The sequence below is a fragment of the Terrapene carolina genome, unplaced genomic scaffold (assembly GCF_002925995.2).
Source record: "Terrapene carolina triunguis isolate 2854851 unplaced genomic scaffold, T_m_triunguis-2.0 Scaffold66, whole genome shotgun sequence".
Classification (NCBI taxonomy): Eukaryota; Metazoa; Chordata; order Testudines; family Emydidae; genus Terrapene; species Terrapene triunguis.
Genome location: NW_020664417.1, coordinates 43682234 through 43696823, shown reverse-complemented (window position 1 = coordinate 43696823; position 14590 = coordinate 43682234). Strand labels below are relative to the sequence as shown.

The following is a 14590-nucleotide window of genomic DNA, read 5'->3' as shown; positions in this document are numbered from 1 at the left end:
TATTTGATGAAAGCACATTTTGAATTCGCAGTTGTGTGTGTCCACAGTGGTGGCCTAATTCTGAGTTATACTTATCTAGTCAGAGAGGAGAAACTTACTGTGTGACTTATGTGTCCATTCAGAGCAGTTCAATTTCAAATTTTGAATACTGAATATTCACAGTGAACTGATTGTGAACAAGCCACTGACTAAGACTTTCTGATAACAAATAATTGTAAGAAAATCTTGGTAGACAATTCCTGTGCTGAAAATGAAGCAAAAAAAATAATTATTCATTACCAGTTCCTTGTCCAACATTAGTATTGTAAATGAACAGGCATATGGCTCTTATTTGGTTCCTCTGTCTGTAACTGTAAAGTTGAAGTTAGGGATTTAAGTACAGATTAGCATAATAAAAACTCAGTTCTTCAAAATCCTGTGACGACTGTAGATTTAAGGACATAAGAGTTATTTAAGGTAACCTGACCATGCAGTATTGAAGGTATACATACTGAGGCCCCAGTCCTGTAACCACTCGTGAACTTGACTTCAGTGGGACTATATACACATAACTAATGTTAAGCATGTGTGTAAATGCTTGCAGAATCCGGGTCTGAATCATGCTGACAAGACGAGCAGGTAACAAATGATACATTATATAGAATTTTCATTTAAAAAACCCCCAAACTTGCCAGATGTTCAGTGCATTAGAAGTTTATATTGGAAGAAGTAGTAATGGAAAGACTGTTGATTAGTTTAAAACCCCTTCTAGTATGTTTTGGGAAATTTACAAGTGAAAATAAATAAATTGGGAGTAATAAACCAGAATTGGTCTTTGTTAAATTGTGTGTTAATTATGCATGGATAAAATCATAGGCCAAATGAATAATCAAATTAATGAATTTACCCCACTGTTTCAAAAGTTTTATTGAATTATTAATTAGGATCCCTACTAAGTTGCTATGAATTGTTCTCCTGATAGATATTTTTATGCTAAACAAAGTGGGTGAAGTCACCCAAGAAGAGCTCTCTGGAGCCCGAAAGCTTATCTCTTTCACCAAGGGAAGTTGGAGCAATAACAGATATTACCTCACCCACCTTGTCTCTTTCATATCCTGGGATCAAGGCAGCTACAACAACACTACAAACAATATCAGAAAAACAGGAATTGACGTAAAAAAAAAAAAAAAGCTAAGCAGACTTTTTGGGGAGAGTTGTGTGTGTGTTTGTGCACCTGTATAACATATATATAATCAGTTAATGATTTACACATAATAATTATACATTTAACACTTACATAGCACTTTTCCTTCATAGAGCTCAAAACACTTTTTTAATTCCTGTAACCTTTAAAAACAGGATGGGACTTTTCAGATATAGCCTCTTTTAAATTATTGAAGTATTCTAGTTCTCTTAATGATCTAAAGAGAAACTATTACAGAAATTTTGAACTTTAAAGAAATGTTTGGGGTTTTTTTTTAAACATAATGATAGTCAATTTTGTTTAAATTAGTGATCTACTGACATGTTTGTTTGTTCGGGGCTGGCTTGCAGCAAACAGAACACTCATTAGTTAGACACTTTAACTTGAAGTAGTTTGAATTCATGCATTAAAAAAAATCTCTTGCATGTGACATTGTTTCACTCAATGTAACATTATACAAAACTAAACTCTAATTGTACATAATGTTTAAATTCAGTTGTTGCAGCATACTTCACCTGATTTTGTGGTGCAATTAGAAGAGCTAATTCACTATAAACATAGATTATTTCTTGCTACACGAGAAGAGCAGATTGCAGAGTTACAACTAGCACATCTGTTTTCAAGTAACCTTCAAAGGTTAGTTTGTGGATATCAGTGAATCCTGATGTCAGGGATGGAGTTAAATTTTAGAAGAGACGTGAAGTTTTAAATGTTACTGGTAACTGCAGTTAGACAGTAGGCTACTGTAAACAACCACCTACCTTCCTTTTGCTAGTAAATTAGAATTGTAGGAGTCTTTACATTTTCAGAGGTATTAAAGTTCATGTAAAACTAAAAGGATAAATAATTTCTTAGGGGATGTCCAAAGAAAGTTGCAGTTCAAAGATATTGGCCACATTCTGTTCTGTGGATATGTACACTGGCTTTCCATGACATTGAAGGGAGCTTGTGTGCGCATGCAAGGGCAGATTTTGCTCCATTATATTCATATTGATATTGTACATTAATTGCAGACATTGTAGGCCCAGTTCTGATACCTGTATTCATGCTGTGTAACACTTTACTTCACAAGGAGTACCATGTGGCAGGGGAGAAATTAGGTGTCCAGCTAGTTTACAGAGTTTGGCTATGGCTACACTACAGCTTATGCCAGCATAATTTATGTCACTCAGGGATGTGAATAAACCATTCCCCTGAGTGACGTAAGTTACACCGACATAAGTGCTTATGTGCACAGCGCTGTGTTGGTGGGAGAGATTTTTCCCATCAACATAGCTTCTGCCATTCTCAGAGGTGGTTTTATTATGCCGACTGGAAAGCTCTCTCTCGTCAGCCTAGAGCAGGGGTCGGCAACCTTTCAGAAATGGTGTGCCGAGTCTTCATTTATTCACTGTAATTTAAGGTTTCGTGTGCCAGTAATACATTTTAACGTTTCTAGAAGGTCTCTCTTTATAAGTCTATATTATATAACTAAACTATTGTTGTATGTAAAGTAAGCTGAGCAGGGCCGGCGGCTGATATCCCAGGCCGGCAGCGGGCTGAGCGGCGCCGGCAGCAGAGTGCCACTAAAAATCAGCTCGCGTGCCATGCTGCCTTTGGCACACGTGCCGTAGGTTGCTGACCCCTGGCCTAGAGCGTCGTCACCAGACATGCTGCATTGATGCAGCTACAGTGCTGTACATGTAGACATGGCCTTTAAAATTTTCTCTTCCTGCAGCAAACTTTGCCTGCATTGTGTAGGCTGGCAGGTCTTAGTTTCAAGATCACTTGTCAAATGGTGAGAATGAATGTTGTTTGAGCAGATGTGAATTCAGGTCTCTCTTAAAGGGACATTGTTGACCTAAATTTGACGTGAACATTAAATTTTGTAAAAACAAGTTTTTTTTTGTTTAAAGTCTCCACTCTTTTTAAAAAAAAAATGTAAGAGAGAAAAGAAAACAAAAACAGATTCTAATAATAAACTTTCCCTGCAGTGTCAGAAATCCAAACATTGCAACATTAAAAACCTGAAAACAAAACTGACTATAAACAAAATTGAAACTAACTATAAATAAAACTGAAACCAACTCCATTGGCTTTTATTTTCCAGCTGACAGAAGTGAAAAAAGAGAACACAGAGCATAAGTAGCACAAAGAAAATTGGGTTTAAAAATTGTAATTTTAAATAATTTAAGGTCATATTAGGTGAATAACTGTGAGTGTTTGCATATGATTTTTACGTGACAATGTCCCTTTACTCGAATACATGATAAAAGAATTAAAGGAGTTGTCATCTAAATAGTTTGGCCAGGACAAGTTCTCTCTCACCTGAAGGTATATGCAGTGACTCTACAGTACTAAAAGAGAAGTTGTTGAGGTGTATGTACCAATTCACTTGTGGAGGTAACTTTTTGAAATGCTATGGAAAATGTTTATTGAGTAAAATGATAGTAGTCATGTCAGTCTGACGACAGTGCCATTCAGCTGTTTTATGTAACTAACATTTATTCAAAATTATTGGCATGTTGAGAATGGAATAGTTAATAGGACTGGTAACAGGATATAGAATTTTTCACCTGTGGTCACCGATTCAGATCCAGGCCAGCTCAGTAGTAACAAGTGACATTTTTACATCTGATGGTGACTGCTAATTTCACTCAGTTCCCTGTGGACTGGTGTTCACAATAGAAAACTCTCCACACCACCACATCTGGAACTAATTAGCATGCTAGCTGGGGTCTCAACAAAGGGGCAAAGTGCTGAACGGACATGAAGCCTGACTTAGTCTCCTCTCTAGAGATGGACCGACCTTCCAAGTCTATGTTGAAGGACAGTGCGGGGAAGCTCACACAGTTTATGTTGGAGCTCTTCTATGGATAATCGGAAGACTTCTATTTCCAGGGATTTCAGACTGACATCTTTGAGATGCACTAAATTCAAACACCCCAAAATTAAATTCTTGGCATGCAAAGAATGTTCTGGAGAGTTGAGATTTGGAAGAAAGGTGGATGAAAAACTTTTTAGTTAGATTTTTTTCCTTATTAGATCATAAGTGAAATAAGTTTGGTGGTCTCTATCTAATTAAGTGGATATTTGCCACTTATAGACAATCTCTACTTAGGAAAGTCTCAGGATAGAAATAGCTGTCATGTTACAAGTTAGGCTGTGTCTATTGCTGTTAGTCTCTGAAGAACACCAAATTTGCTAAAAAAAAAAAAAAAAAACTTAAAAAATACAAACTGTAGGAGGATGTTCTTTATCAGTGGAAAGAGCCATTGCTGTTACAACAAGGAGGATTACATCATGAGGTCTGAGTAAGAGACAATATTGAGTATTTCTCATTTGGTGCTTCCTTTAATGCAAATCTTTAACTATATTCATGAAAAGAAGCAGTTTTCCTATAAATTTCTCAGTAATTTGAGTTAACCAGTAGCTTTGTAATAACTGCACTGGTTAAATCAGTCTTTTGTGTACACATCTGCTTCTTTCATGTGCTGTTTTTGCAATCATAAATAATCCATGCGTCAGAAACATTTTCAGTTTACAGTCTGGGTGATTCAAAACATTCCAGGCCCCAATTATGGTATGATTCTGTGTTCATCTTTACTGCTTAGTTAGAATGCTAAGCTTAGAGGTGGAACTCAATGAGCAAGAATAAACATGTTCTTATCTTTAATAATGAAACTTCCAGACAAGTGTCAGGAAAATTACAGTGCTTTTCAGTTAAGTGAAGTGAACCCCAATCTCATGAGCGGATTGTGTTTGATGCCCACCCATGTGGCCAGGCATGGGTGGTCTAAAGATAGGAATGCCTACCTTTGACAGTAGTATAGGTACAAGTTATTTATTAACTAGAATGGTAGACACAGCCCACACCCAGACAATAAAACGAAACCTTTAAGCAAACATTAGATTGTACTTTAGTATAGGGTGCAAACAGTCCTTGCTGTGTATTGCAGGGAAAGGTATGTTATGAAAACAAAGCAAAGCATGAGACGCAAGTGCTGTTTGAATGAGTTATATTCTTACATCTGGTTCAGTCCATGGCTAAATTACTTGAAAACTCCTCCTTCAACATACTCCATAGATTGCTTCCACTGAAACTGGCCTTTTCTCTCCTCCGGTATCTTCAGAAATGTAAACATAGCCTTCCTCATTCCCTCTGAGCTGCTACAACACCACTAAGGGGAGACTGAGATCATGGGGTTTTTTTGTTTGTTTAAACCCTATTTTATCCTTGATAGTGTATTAAACATTGACAGTGTGGTTGGTGCTGGACAGGAGACCAAGACAGAAACAGTCCCTACTGTGAAGAGTTTCAATCTAAAGCTGGGATCCTGCAGGTGCTTATGCATGTGATTAGTCCCAATGACTTCAGGGAGCCTATTCATGTGTATAAAGTTAAGCAGATGCATTGTTTCTGGAAAAGGGCCTGAAAAGCCAGTTACAGAGAAGACAGGATGTACTGGGATACCAGGACAAGGGAGTAATTTAAAAAAGTTATTAATTCAGTTCTTGTGGGCAGCACAAAAGAAGCGATTCTTTAAAGGGATTTGAGGCATAACAAAATACTTCCTCATTTTCATCAGTCTGGGAAAATTCTTGCACAACAGCCATAAAATACGGTGTTCTCCGAATGTGTTGCCACTCTAAGAATATTTTCCTTAGGGTGTGGCTACACCGTGAAATTGACTGGCATAGCTTTAGCATCTTGAGAGGTGCTGAGCACTTGCAACTCAAATTGCATTTAACTGGAAGGATCAGGCAATGACTTTGAAACACCGTTTTCTAAAATGCCTAGAGATTGAGGGATAAGGTGGGTGAGGCGATATCTTTTATTGAACCAGCTTCCATTGGTCAGAGAGACAAGTTTTGAGCTTACACAGAGTGAGGGATGTAACATAATGTAGGAAAGAAAGGTAAAAATATTATTAAGGCACATAATTTTAGTAGCATGGTTCTTTGTTTTTGGGACCTGCTTCTGCTCCCAGTAACGTCAGTCATTAAACTCCTCTTTTGGGAAATTGAAAAGCTTGAGATTTTCCTCTTGATTGAACAAATTTTTCCCCTTGGTTTCTCCATGTCAGGGATGAAAGAAATTGCTTCTGCATATACTTACCAGTGGAAAATAATCTATACCCTCTTAACCCAGGCAAGACTGGGGATCAAGGACTTTAAGAACTCTCTTTCTTCTTTGTGCCTTGCTTGGATATGAATTCCCAAGGACTATCGTTGGGTTCAAGTCAAAAGGAGAGGATGGAGGTCTTGTTTATGCTATGAATCTATTTTCCCAAAACTTATGATCCTTTGGGCAATAGTGGTGAAATTTACCTGTGGTGCTGAGGGCCAGTGCAAGAACCAGTGTGTACAGGCTGCACAAAGAGGGCCCAATCTAGCAAAGTATTTAGGCATGTACTTAACTTCAAGCGTGTGCTTAAGTGCTTTGCAGGATTATGGCCAGAGAGGGGTTGGGAATGATGCTGCACTGGAATGCACCACAAGAAGGGTATTCTTGTCAGCCATGTATAGGCTGGCACAGAAGGCTGAAATGGGGATGGGCTTGGAGAATCATAGATTCATAGATTCTAGGACTGGAAGGGACCTCGAGAGGTCATCGAGTCCAGTCCCCTGCCCGCATGGCAGGACCAAATACTGTCTAGACCATCCCTGATAGACATTTATCTAACCTACTCTTAAATATCTCCAGAGATGGGGATTCCACAACCTCCCTAGGCAATTTATTCCAGTGTTTAACCACCCTGACAGTTAGGAACTTTTTCCTAATGTCCAACCTAGACCTCCCTTGCTGCAGTTTAAGCCCATTGCTTCTTGTTCTATCCTCAGAGGCTAAGGTGAACAAGTTTTCTCCCTCCTCCTTATGACACCCTTTTAGATACCTGAAAACTGCTATCATGTCCCCTCTCAGTCTTCTCTTTTCCAAACTAAACAAACCCAATTCTTTCAGCCTTCCTTCATAGGTCATGTTCTCAAGACCTTTAATCATTCTTGTTGCTCTTCTCTGGACCCTTTCCAATTTCTCCACATCTTTCTTGAAATGCGGTGCCCAGAACTGGACACAATACTCCAGCTGAGGCCTAACCAGAGCAGAGTAGAGCGGAAGAATGACTTCTCGTGTCTTGCTCACAACACACCTGTTAATACATCCCAGAATCACGTTTGCTTTTTTTGCAACAGCATCACACTGTTGACTCATATTTAGCTTGTGGTCCACTATAACCCCTAGATCCCTTTCTGCCGTACTCCTTCCTAGACAGTCTCTTCCCATTTTGTATGTGTGAAACTGATTTTTTCTTCCTAAGTGGAGCACTTTGCATTTATCTTTGTTAAACTTCATCCTGTTTAACTCAGACCATTTCTCCAATTTGTCCAGATCATTTTGAATTATGACCCTGTCCTCCAAAGCAGTTGCAATCCCTCCCAGTTTGGTATCATCTGCAAACTTAATAATCGTACTTTCTATACCAATATCTAAGTCGTTAATGAAGATATTGAACAGAGCCGGTCCCAAAACAGACCCCTGCGGAACCCCACTCGTTATGCCTTTCCAGCAGGATTGGGAACCATTAATAACAACTCTCTGAGTACGGTTATCCAGCCAGTTATGCACCCACCTTATAGTAGCCCCATCTAAATTGTATTTGCCTAGTTTGTCGATAAGAATATCATGCGAGACCGTATCAAATGCCTTACTAAAGTCTAGGTATACCACATCCACAGCTTCTCCCTTATCCACAAGACTCGTTATCCTATCGAAGAAAGCTATCAGATTGGTTTGACATGATTTGTTCTTTACAAATCCATGCTGGCTGTTCCCTATCACCTTACCACCTTCCAAGTGTTTGCAGATGATTTCCTTAATTACTTGCTCCATTATCTTCCCTGGCACAGAAGTTAAACTAACTGGTCTGTAGTTTCCTGGGTTGTTTTTATTTCCCTTTTTATAGATGGGCACTATATTTGCCCTTTTCCAGTCTTCTGGAATCTCTCCCGTCTCCCATGATTTTCCAAAGATAATAGCTAGAGGCTCAGATACCTCCTCTATTAGCTCCTTGAGTATTCTAGGATGCATTTCATCAGGCCCTGGTGACTTGCAGGCATCTAACTTTTCTAAGTGATTTTTAACTTGTTCTTTTTTTATTTTATCTGCTAAACCTACCCCCTTCCCATTAGCATTCACTAGGTTAGGCATTCCTTCAGACTTCTCAGTGAAGACCGAAACAAAGAAGTCATTAAGCATCTCTGCCATTTCCAAGTTTCCTGTTACTGTTTCTCCCTCTTCACTAAGCAGTGGGCCTACCCTGTCTTTGGTCTTCCTCTTGCTTCTAATGTATTGATAAAAAGTCTTCTTGTTCCCCTTTATTCCCTTAGCTAGTTTGAGCTCATTTTGTGCCTTTGCCTTTCTAATCTTGCCCCTGCATTCCTGTGTTGTTTGCCTATATTCATCCTTTGTAATCTGTCCTAGTTTCCATTTTTTATATGACTCCTTTTTATTTTTTAGATCATGCAAGATCTCGTGGTTAAGCCAAGGTGGTCTTTTGCCACATTTTCTATCTTTCCTAACCAGCGGAATAGCTTGCTTTTGGGCCCTTAATAGTGTCCCTTTGAAAAACTGCCAACTCTCCTCAGTTGTTTTTCCCCTCAGTCTTGATTCCCATGGGACCTTACCTATCAGCTCTCTGAGCTTACCAAAATCCGCCTTCCTGAAATCCATTGTCTCTATTGTGCTGTTCTCCCTTCTACCCTTCCTTAGAATTGCAAACTCTATGATTTCATGATCACTTTCACCCAAGCTGCCTTCTACTTTCAAATTCTCAACGAGTTCCTCCCTATTTGTTAAAATCAAGTCCAGAACAGCTTCCCCCCTAGTAGCTTTTTCAACCTTCTGAAATAAAAAGTTGTCTGCAATGCAGTCCAAGAATTTGTTGGATAGTCTGTGCCCCGCTGTGTTATTTTCCCAACATATATCCGGATAGTTGAAGTCCCCCATCACCACCAAATCTTGGGCTTTGGATGATTTTGTTAGTTGTTTAAAAAAAGCCTCATCCACCTCTTCCACCTGGTTAGGTGGCCTGTAGTAGACTCCTAGCATGACATCACCCTTGTTTTTTACCCCTTTTAGCCTAACCCAGAGACTCTCAACACTTCCGTCTCCTATGTCCATCTCTACCTCAGTCCAAGTGTGTACATTTTTAATATATAAGGCAACACCTCCTCCCTTTTCCCCCTGTCTATCCTTCCTGAGCAAGCTGTATCCATCCACACCAACATTCCAATCATGTGTATTATCCCACCAAGTTTCAGTGATGCCAACAATGTCATAGTTGTATTTATTTATTAGCACTTCCAGTTCTTCCTGCTTATTACCCATACTTCTCGCATTTGTATATAGGCATCTAAGATACTGGTTTGATCTTTCCTCCTGGTTTTGTCCTGACCCTCCTTTCTCTCTGCCAATATAGCCCACACTCCCTCTCGTCTCCGACCCATCTCCCAGGTCTCCATGTTCCCCACTTACCTGCGGGCTTTGCTCACCTGTCCCCGTCGAACCTAGTTTAAAGCCCTCCTCACTAGGTTAGCCAGTCTGTGTCCAAATAGGGTCTTTCCCCTCCTCGAAAGGTGAACACCATCTCTGCCTAGCAGTCCTTCCTCAAATAGCATCCCATGGTCTAGGAAGCCAAAGCCCTCCTGGTGACACCATCTTCGCAGCCAGGCATTCACCTCCATGATGCATCTGTCTCTGCCCGGGCCCCTACCTTTGACAGGAAGAATCGAAGAGAATACCACCTGCGCTCCAAACTCCTTCACCCGTACTCCCAGAGCCCTGTAGTCACTCTTGATCCGCTCAGTGTCACACCGCGCAGTATCATTTGTGCCCACATGGATGAGTAGCATGGGGTAGTAGTCAGAGGGCTGGATAATCCTCGACAATGCCTCCGTAACGTCTCGGATACGAGCTCCCGGCAGGCAGCATACCTCCCGAGATGAAATGTCAGGGCGACAGATGGGCGCCTCCGTCCCCCCTCTGCACAGCAGTTGCAGATCTGCAACTGCTGTGCAGGGGCTGTGGATGCTATCCCAATTCGGGGAAATGGAGTTCACCAAATCCTCTGCATCTCACCTGCATAGAGTCCAATGACTTGGGTTTTATGTAAGTGGAGTGCATGTTGTTCCAGATTACTGTTTTCTTTGTTAGTTTGTTAGTATATCTTTAAAACCTCTATTGCTCCATGGTATTGATTTTATTCCCTCAAAAGGTTAGTAAACTACATTTCTACAAGTTAAATCCCTTCATTTTTCATTACACCTTATATCACAAATCAAGCTGAGACTGATATGATCTATAAATATAATGTAAATATTAAGGGTGAAATCCTGATTCTGTTGAAGTCAGTGGGAGTTTTGCCATTGACTTGGATGGGGTCAGGATTTCACCCTAAATAATTTAACATTTTAACAATGCATTTAAATGTGTATTGAGCCAGGTCTTCAGCAGATGTAAATCGGCGTAGCTCTGTTGAAGTCATTTGAGTTGTTGTTTCTGTATTATATATGATTTAATGCAAGTGAGATTATTTGTTTAGATAATTGGGAGAAGATGAGGTACGCTGCGTATTTTAAAATTGATCAGTTTAATTATGTGAATGAGGTGTAGCTGTACTGTATTCACATAGTGTGGGTTTTCTTCAAGACAATTCTAAACTCTCTGTTAATCCAAGGGTGCTCTCTAATAATGCCTGAGATCACTGTAAAATAACAGCTCTGTCTTTGCTGCTGAGGGAAAATGAGACTTTGCATGGAAACCAAATGATAGTTTGTTTTGATGTTTAATGTCTGTATCCCAGCTAGGGAGTGTTAGCATCCTTTAAGTGGAGCAGAGATGCTATTGGACTGATGAAATAGCCTCTCTATGTTGTGGGAGTCTATTGGTAGTCATTGTACAGTGTCTAGGACCTGCCTATCATGCAATCTGTAATGTGTGTGTTTCAATATAGGCATGGGATATTTCCTTCTTTGCCCCTTCACAGGTGTTTTTTATTGTTTAGTTTTTTGGAGGGAATGGGAGGGGTTGGTTGTTTTTTTGTTTTTTTTTTTTACGAGAAGAGGAGGGGGTTTTCAAGCTACCTTTGCCTTTTGTGTGTGCATGTCTCTGTGTGTGTGAGAGAGAGCTTGAGGTTCACTTCTCTTTCATTTATTTTGTATTTCCAGCTTTGATATCCCTTAAAGTCTTGATGCCATCACTGTGCTGTTCTAAATCAGCCTGTACCTCTGCAGTGCTTTTCCCTTGATCAGTGGCAATCCTGTTGGAGTACTTCTGTTAGTATTTAACTTAGGACCAAGGGAAGCCGAGAGAACCTTTATAATTGTTTGGAAGACTGATTCTTTATTAAGGGTCAGAGTGTGCCTAACCCTAGGAGTTGTCAGGGGTCAGCCACCCTTCCCACCTGGTTGTATTAGGATTATCAGGATCTTGGGTTCTTGGGGCTGCTCCTCCCTGCAAGCAAGTGGAGTGGCAGATAAATGAGGAAGTAAGATGCACCGTTTTCTGGGCTGCAATGAATGATTTTTGTTGGTGATGCACACAAGGTAATATAATCCAGCTTCATTTTGCTGCTTCTGCAGTACTAACAAGAGTGAGAAGCAGGAAAAATATATTTGTATCACTGCAGTGAGGAGCTAGAACACTGACTACACACGGGGAGTGGCTCTGTAGAATGAGAAGATGCCACTTGTCAGGGTAGAATTGCACTTCAAACTAATAAGAACCCAAAGTGAGGGTTCCTTCCCCCAGGAGTTATAAGGAAATCACCAAGGGATTAATGAAGTTTCCTCAGTGCGTTTTTGATAACATACCAATAATATTCCTCAGTATGATGAGCGGCACCAGCAATGGTTGAGATTAACAGGCCAGATAACATAGCTCCTGCCTTCAATCTTGACCTCTGTTGTCCAACAATGCAAGGTCTTTTGCAGTAGATTGTTTACTCTCCTTAATCTTATCTCCAGTTTGACAGTCTCAGGAACTTCAGACAACTTCATTAGAAATCTTAACCCCTGCAACACTGAGAATGTGTACACCCACGTGCATACCAGATTTTGCTGCCACTTATTTGTCCCATGCTGCTGGTTCCACGATAGATCTTCTTTCAGTCTGTTTGCAGTGTTGTAGCTGTGTTGGTCCCAGGATATAAGCAAGACAAGGTGGGTGAGGTAATATCTTTTATTAGACCAACTTCTTTTGGTGGAATGTACAACCTTTCAAGCTACACAGAGCTCTTCTTTGGGTCTGGGGAAGGAAGCAGAGTGTTGTCAGTTTGACCTTCTAGGATGGTTTTCTTTACCACTGAAGAACAGGTCAAGAATTGTTAGTAGAGGGAAGGCAGGTGAGAATGGGAGCACAGGCTTATACCTAAAGTTGATCTATGTATATTTTCATCTCTTTTGTTTATTCAAGAGAAAGTATGTAACTTGACTATTGCGCAAGATGCAACTTCTCTCTTCTTCGCTGGAGCACTAGTTATACAGGGGAGGTAGGGGGCTCCCTTTTTTAGAGGTTTTTAGGGTCAGGAAGATTCAAATGTCTTAATTCAGTGTACTTGAAAAGTGAAGTTAAATGACAATGTGTGTAACAATTAAAATACTGATTTATATCTTTAAAATACCTCTAATCCAGGTCATTATAGTGGGTCATATTACCTGTGAAAAATCAAAATTTCATGGGCTAGAGCTTGTTTTGAAAGTATTTGCAAATACAATATACAAATATATTCATTTGAGGGGGTAGAAAGTATGTTGATGATGCCACAATCTTAGGCCCTGATCATTAAAGGACTTGCGCTTGTACTTAATGTTACGCACTATAAGTGTCTCATTGACTTCAGTGGGACTATGTGCTGTATATAAAATTAAGCATGTGTATAAATCTTTGCAGGCTTCATGCCTGGTGATACATGTTTCCCTATCTAAGCAGGATCATATCTGTGATGTGATGTTTTAGGAACTGCCCCAGACTGGTAAGGGGTCCTGTCACTGCCTGCCCTGTAACCTTGGGGGCTTTTGTGCTGTGTGGCTGTGGTTCAATTCCCTGACATCAGTAGCCAGCCCACAAAATGTCTCTCACCAGCCTAATTACTCCTTGCAAGGTGATGCCAACAGCCTTCCAGTCCCAGGTCCCCCCAAATACATCCTCCCCAAGTTCTTAATTACCAGACACCCAGAATGTTCCCCCTCTGGTTGGTCACAGCCCCCAAGGTGTAAAACCACCTTCCAGATACCAGCTTACTTTGGCACACTCCACACAGTTTGCGCATCTGAGATCCGCTTGGGGTAAAAAAAAAACAACAAAAAATGTTTATTTAATAGAAAAACCACAGATTCAAAGATAAAATAGTGAGGGAAAGCACACAGGTTACACAGAAAAATATAAAAATGCAATCTTAACTTTTACACTTTAATAAAATCCCTTTTCTAATGTAAGTTACCTATTGCCTTGAGTTAGTTTCTCAGCATACTACAGGAGGGATCCAGCATTCATGAACAGTCATTTGCCATACGACTGTCCCTCATGGTCTAGATAAAAAAACTTCAGGGCAAGTCTACACTACAAAATTAAGGCAACTTAAGTTATATGGACATATGGCCACCGCAGTAATTAAATCTTTTTTGTACATTCACACTAGCTCCTTCTGTTGGCCATGCACATCTTCATGAGGAGCACTTGCACTGGCTGTCAGCGTGGGGTATTGTGGGGCACAGATAGCCAGAGCCCCCGGTGTGGGGCTCCACTGACACTGCGTTGACCTAACTACATTTACCTAAGTGCTATGCCTCTGGACCTAACTGTAGTGTAGACCAAGCTCAGCCCCGAACCTGTTTTTGAAAGACTTTTTCCTTTTTTTTTCTTTTCTTTCAGTCGATGGAGACTTACGTTTATGTGGAGTGGGGAAATTCCCTTTTGACTTGATAGCCTGGATGTCTCAATGTCTTCCTATTAACTCTAATGGTCCATCATTGTCTTCCCCGGCTGGACAATGGATCGTTACTTGAAGCAAGTTTTGTGTAAATCCCTGTCTTGGGAGGTGCCTCTCCCCACTTGACTACTCACCCCCCTGCTGTGAGGTGTAGTGGATTTTTGAGTATAAATTCAGAGTACAATTTTCTATATACGCCTATACATGGATTCATAACCTGAGTCTGTATACATATCTCATAATGACTAATCAAATTCAGAACATTACATGCTTTCATAGAAGACCTTACTTGGTATAACAATAATATAGTATGCTAGGCAATCAGTTGGTTTAACTGCTCATTTTTGGGGTTTAAACATATTTTCCCTTTGGGGTGTCTGGAGTTGATTGTTACACACACACACACACACACACACACACACACACACACACACACACA

At 40.2% G+C, this 14590-nt stretch overlaps 1 protein-coding gene across 5 annotated transcripts in view; it reads left to right on the top strand.

The window, feature by feature from the left end:
- IRF2 (interferon regulatory factor 2) overlaps window positions 1–14590 on the top strand; it is a 71351-nt gene that overhangs the window by 4976 nt on the left and 51785 nt on the right. Inside the window, exon 2 of one of the 5 annotated variants that reach the window (XM_024194366.2) lies at window positions 14094–14294. The exons of the other annotated variants lie outside the window; for them this stretch is intronic. The gene's annotated coding sequence lies outside the window, so the exon portion shown is untranslated. The remainder of the gene's footprint in view (window positions 1–14093; window positions 14295–14590) is intronic. 5 annotated transcript variants of the gene reach the window in all.